The sequence below is a fragment of the Rutidosis leptorrhynchoides genome, chromosome 3, assembly GCF_046630445.1.
Source record: "Rutidosis leptorrhynchoides isolate AG116_Rl617_1_P2 chromosome 3, CSIRO_AGI_Rlap_v1, whole genome shotgun sequence".
NCBI classification, from domain to species: Eukaryota; Viridiplantae; Streptophyta; class Magnoliopsida; order Asterales; family Asteraceae; genus Rutidosis; species Rutidosis leptorrhynchoides.
The window spans coordinates 53207617-53214162 of NC_092335.1; positions in this window are offsets into that span (position 1 = coordinate 53207617).

Consider the following 6546-nt stretch of genomic DNA (forward strand, 5'->3'; position numbering starts at 1 on the left):
CTTAAGTGTAAAGTTGTTGCTTATAAGTGAGATACGAATGAGAGAGTATGAGGATGGGAATTAACTACCCATTGATTTTGGAAATTTTGAACTGGTGTGACTAATATTGACGTAAGAAGGGTGATGGTGTGATTATCATCGATTACGAATTCTCTCGGAATAAGTTAGGATTCAGAGTTGCGTAAGAATGAGCATCAAATAAGATTCTTGGGTAGTATAGAATTTGAATTGCTGAAGTGACGGGATACAATTTCCTTTATGTATCGTTGTCCATTGTATCAGTTTCTTTCATAGTTAGAAAGTGAGCAGATTTGGTGAGGCGGTCAACGATAATCCAGATAGTGTCATAACTGCCTATTGTTTTCGGTAGCTTCGGGATGAAATCCATCGTCATCCCTTCCCATTTCCATTGTGGGATCTCGGGTTGTTGAAGTAACCCAGATGGCTTTTGGCTCATCATTCTCGCGAGGTATACGAATAATCTTCTTACTATAAATAACTTTCGCTTTCATCCTTGAAAGCCAGTCCATTCCAACTATTTCATCAAAGCTTCATAACTCGATGAGTATTAGGTTAACCCTAAAGTTCATTCCAACTTTTACATCAAGCTTCATAACTTGATGAGTATTAGGTTAATCTTAAGGTTCATTCCAACCAAATCTTATTATATTACCGTGAAAAATTCTATCAATCTTCTCAGATAACATCTGCTTGTGCATAGGTAGCTAATCCTTTCCAACTACTACTTCAAAACTTCTAAGTTTTGTTGGCATGAGGTCATCTCCAATGACCCACCTGTTAATTTTTAAGGTACTACCTTAAATTATTCCTCTATCTCTGCCAGCTTACCATTAGCTTGTCCTATAGAATACGTAACTCTCATGGTTGTTAATGGCTTATTAGTCATCACACTAAGGTTCTTAGATATAAGGTTTCTATCGCTCTAGTATTAAACAACTTCGAGATAATAAAACGTTGTGACGAAACGTACCCTAACTAAATTCAGGATCCATGCGAGTCTCCATAGCTGAGATAACGATTGCTCTACCGTAAGTAAGTCCAAAGTTTTTCCTATTTAAGAACTTTTTCCTTAAGTGTCCAGGGTGTCTATATCTATAACAAATTTTCGGCTTATCAATTCTGCAATCAAGGCCCTTCTTGTACAGTATCTGGGCTAAGTGGTTATCTTTTCCTACTTCTAACAGACCATAATGCGTATACTCAAGTGGTTCCCACCAAAGTTTTCCCTGAATCACCTCATATCCCTCATGTAGTAACATTGGAACTTCCGCATGATTTACTTCAATATAATCACACTGGCCTGGCGTCATTATATTGTACTAAATCGTACGTTCATTCCAATATCATTTCATATGGTCAATGTAACGTGATCACTTCCAGTTCTACTCAATTTCATCTAATGGTGCTTTATCTATGCTATCTCAAAACAAAATCTACATAATTAATCTCACGGTTTCTCGGTGTGGGTGCGTAGGTTCCGTAGGTCATGTACCAATGCCTAAATGTCCCGAAACTTCTTCAAAATGTTCGAGTTCAGGTAACGTCGTTAGGTTCCTTTCTAGAAATTCAATTTGGGTCTCGCGTCGAGTTGTACGTGTATCAAGTAGTAATACGATATGTTTTGAGGCAACTCCCAAGTCCTTGGGTATGGTTGTGCATCAGTGGAAGACACTATGACCTTGTGAAAGGAGATGTCCTCCCGACTTCTCCAATTCCTAAGAGAGTTGGGAACCTAAGTCCAGAAGTGTCGTTAGATCGTCGAGTAGCGGTGTAGAATGAAAGAGATAAGTGGCGGTCATGAAAGCGTATGGGATACGGGTCACCTGGCGGGAAGTGAACAACTTTCTAATGTTCATATGTTGTACGTGGCTAATTAGAGTGAGCTCGGGGTGCGGTTACCCCGACAAGTCCTCACATATCTCCTCCTCCGAGGATCAAATTTAGTGGGCGCGTAATCCGAGGGGTACTCCTCCAAGCTTGCGTGAAGTAATGTTTCGATCTCCGAAACAGTGGAACGACAGTAACAGGTGGATTACAATACTAATCCTTAGGGTTAGACGAGTGGGAAAAGGGTTCAGAAAAACATCTGAACTAGGAAAGATAATTTTTTTTTCCAAGTCGATACAGCGAAAAGCAGACGGGTAGCAAGCACGTAATCAGGCATAGTAACTACAACAGCCTAGATTGTCTACAGCAGTAATAGCATGGTAATAATAACAACAGCGCTAAACAGAAGTAACATGCGAAAGCAGATAGTAACATGCAATAGCGGAAATAAGCGTACAGCAAGTTCGCATGGCAGTAAAGACAAGCAATAGCATGCAGTAAGATCATACAGCAGTAAAAGTAGACAATAGCATGCAGTAAGTTCTGCATAAACAAGTAAACAAGCAAGTTGTAGATTAGTCCTATTAGTGAATCCTACTCGGTCTGGTCTAGACTCACTAATGCAACCTAATTCCCTACAACCAATGCTCTGATACCAAATGTGATGCCCCGTACAAAACCATCGTGTACGGTTCATCAACAACAGGATCATTACAAGGTCAAACACTATATGCTGTTTGAAAACCAGTTTTGCATTCATAAAAAGATAGCGCTTTACAAAAGATAACGTGACACAAAGGTCGTTACATAGTCATTGTTTGAAAATAACATAAGTTACGAATGCAAAAGAAAAGTTCCAGGATTAACACATCTCTAAGTAATGCAGCAGAAATCTAACACAGCAGGTCCTTAACAACAAGCTATAACAGCATGACAGCAAGTCTAACAGCAGAAGCAGCAACGTCTAAGCACCTGAGAAATACATGCTTAAAAAGTCAACACGAATGTTGGTGAGCTATAGTTTGTCTGTAATCAGTAATGTAATGTAGGCCACGAGATTTCAGTGCTTCAACCAGCGTTTCAAATCAGTATTTCAAATCAGTATGATAAAGTATATGCTTATCCGTGAGCACCCGGTAACTAACTTAACGTAATATTACCCCCTAAAAGTACACTTGGCGGGTGCGTAAGTTTACGAAGTATTAAACACCCATTAAATGCTAGCGCGACTAGCCCGAGTGGGGATGTCAAACCCTATGGATCCATATCTAAGATTCGCGTTCACCGGTTCAAAAACCAATGACTAAATGTTACCGTGCTAAGGGGAAAGTTTATGCCGTTGTATAACCCACACATATATAAAGTTTAAGTACTCGTGCCTAGTATGTAAAACATAAAAAGCGCATGTATTCTCAGTCCCAAAATAATAAAGTAAAAATGGATGCTATAACTCACAGTGAATAAGCAGTAAAAGTCGTCACGAAAGTGTGCAAGTAGTAAGTCGGTCCGAAAGGTCATCAACCTAAGTCAAAGGTTACTAGGTCAGTAGGTTGTCCTCATAAGTTCTAATAGTGCATAAAATAAGTTTAAGTGTCATCATCATCATCATCATTCATCATCGTAAAAGCTAAGTAAGTTTAATAAGTATAGAGATCGGAACAATAGACTGATTTTGATCAGCTGCTAAGACCTCTATGTAAATCGAAAAGACGCAAAATCAGTGGCTATAGCTCTGTATGGGAGTCCTCTAGTTGCTGACCAATTTCTAGAACCAAACTCGTCTTCGTTTGACCGTTGCGACCGTTTAAGTGCGAGTAGGTCAGAATTTTCAGCACAACGTTACAAGGGTGTGGTGATTTTGAAAAGGCCATAAATCCCAAACCGTAACTCAGATTGAGACGAGTCTTAAATGGGAAATTATCTACTCGAACCAGGATATCTGAAAATCAACTTTTCCAGTAGCCCAGGAGCCTGATAAGATCCCAAAAACAGTAAGCAAGGTGCTCCGGTGGGGTTCTTAGTACTTGATGCTCATCACGGTTCTCATCTTTGATGCTTGTAGCTTCAAGTGTACAACTCGTTGATAGGTTAGCATCACCTTGACCAAGATTCTACCATCAACAGACAATATGTTAAGACCAAGTAAGAACACAACTCATTTAAGAGCCTTAAATGGATGATGAACCAAGGTTACATCATATTCTTAGTCTTAACATAATTACAAGTTCCATTTGCAACTAAAGCTACAAACTTTACTTCAATCAAACAAGTATGAACATAATCTAAGTCAAATGAAGAGCTTGGATCCTTTTCACACAAGTTACAAGATTACAAAGCTAGAAAGCTTGAACCTTTGGTGTTCTTGAAGACCTTGAAGCATAAAGCTTAGATCTTTAAGTTACATGAAGACCATGAACACAAGTTTTGATCTTTATAACAAAGTAATGAGATCATAAGTTAGATAACTTAGATTCAACAAAAGATATGAAGATTTAAGCTAGAAAGCTTGCATCTTGGTTGTTCTTGAAGATCTTGAAGCATAAAGCTTGGATCTTTAAGTTACATGAAGATTACAAACACAAGTTTGAATCTTTATAAACAAATAACAAGATTAAAGCTAAAAAGATTTAGATCTACAAAGTAGGTGAAGATTCAAAGCTAGAAAGCTTGAATCTTCCATGTTCTTGAAGGATTCAAATCCAAGCTTGAATCTACAAGATATAACAAGATCAAAAGCTAAAGAGCTTGATCCTTTAATGATGATGATGAACACGTGAATGATGAAGGAGGAAGAAGAAGAAATATCAAAACTTACAAGTTTTAGAGTGAGAAAAACCAGAGAGGAAATAAGAGAGTAAGTGTGTGTGAAATGCAAATGAGAGCAAGTGTAAAATGGATGAGCTAAGGCTTGTATTTATAGTGAAAATGGGTGTGGGAAGGCTCCTTGGTCATTGGTTTTGGTGGGGGGGACAAGGGGGACAAACTTTTGCTTTTTGGTTAATGGTTGTCTAAAGTTGGTGCTTATGTTAGGATCCCATGCAACATTAAGGATAATACTTGACAAAAATGCTAGCATGTTCCCTCTAATAAATGGGCATTTATCTTACTTATTAATGGGTCACTAGTTACTTATAATTGGGCTAATTAAATAGTCCACTAACTATGTATGGTGGGCTAAAGTCCAACAAAGTAGAAAGTCCAACAAGACTAACTAGTAAGCATAAGTAAATTACTAAGCGTAATTAAGCATCCAAAAACCCAAGTAATTGCTATTATAAAATAACAATTAATATTTCGTAGTCTTAATATTCCGATTACGACAAAAGTTAAACGTGTACGCAGTTTGTTCGAAACGTCAAGTGACACTAACAGTCATAAAGGCTTCCGGTGATCAAGTTAAGTATCCTACGTACTCAAAGGCACGTTTTAACATATAAATGAAAGTAAACCACGTGTATTAAGATTTCAGAGTATAAGATAGCACAGTACGCACAAATACGTAGTTTCGCAAAAACACAAGGCACAAAATCAAGTTGAAAAAGTCGGGTCGTTACAATAATATATAATACATTTGTATTAGTTAGTATAGATTAATCAAGGTTGTTTGCTTCTTGAGAATAAAAAGAATAATAAAGTATTGGTAGATAAGATACCTTGTGAAAGTGAAGGAAGCTAAACGCCAAAATTGAATAGATTATGTAAATGATTAAAAAAATATTCTACCATAACAACCTATATACATTCTATATATTCATTTAGAACTACATGAACAGTAAAATCAAATTAATTTCAATTTTGAAATCCACTTTTTTAAACGTTATATACTAAATATCATAAATATAAATCAAATGTAATTTTGGCTGAGTGGCTTTATGACGTGTTATTATCAAAGCATCACGGGTTCAAGTCTTGTCTACTCCATTTTTTTTTCCTTTTTTTTTTCTTTTTTACTTCTTACCCCTTTAACCCCCCTTTTCTTACTATATTTATTTTACTTCTTTTATTTTTTTCCTTAGCCACTTTTATATATATAGTTTATAATCTTCTGTTTACTTCTATTTTTTTCTTTTATTCTTTACAATTTACTATTAAATAACAATTAATAACAATAATATTCAAACTATGTTGATTCTAATTTTTGTTTTGACTCCCAATTTTCTTATTTTGTAAATTTTTTTAATCTAACTTTTTTTGCAATATTTATTTAACTTCTTTTATTTTTTTCTTGACCACTTTTTTATATGTATTTTATTTAAAATATTCTTTTTACTTTTTTTCCTTTTTTTCTGTACCATATTTTTCTTACTCTCACACTTTACTACTACCTCCGTCTCATTCCAATAGGCTAGTATTCCATTTTGAGTTGTCCCATTCTGATAGTCCACTTCCATAAATAGAAAGGAAAGATGATATTTCATTGGTGGATTTGGAGAGAGAAGATATTTCATTGGTGGAGAAATGAAGTTAGTGGGATTTCCTAAAACTGCGTGTTTTTTGTCTGTGGACTATTGGAATGAGACGGAGGTAGTATTAAATAAAAAGAATATTCAAACTATGTTGATTTTAATTATTGATTTGAAACATATTTTCTCTTTGATTTTGTTAAGGTTATTAACGTTTAAGTATTTACTTTAAAATATAAGTTGTGTACAACGGAAAGCCGGCTAATTATGTTCTACATAGAAAAAATAAAGGGTC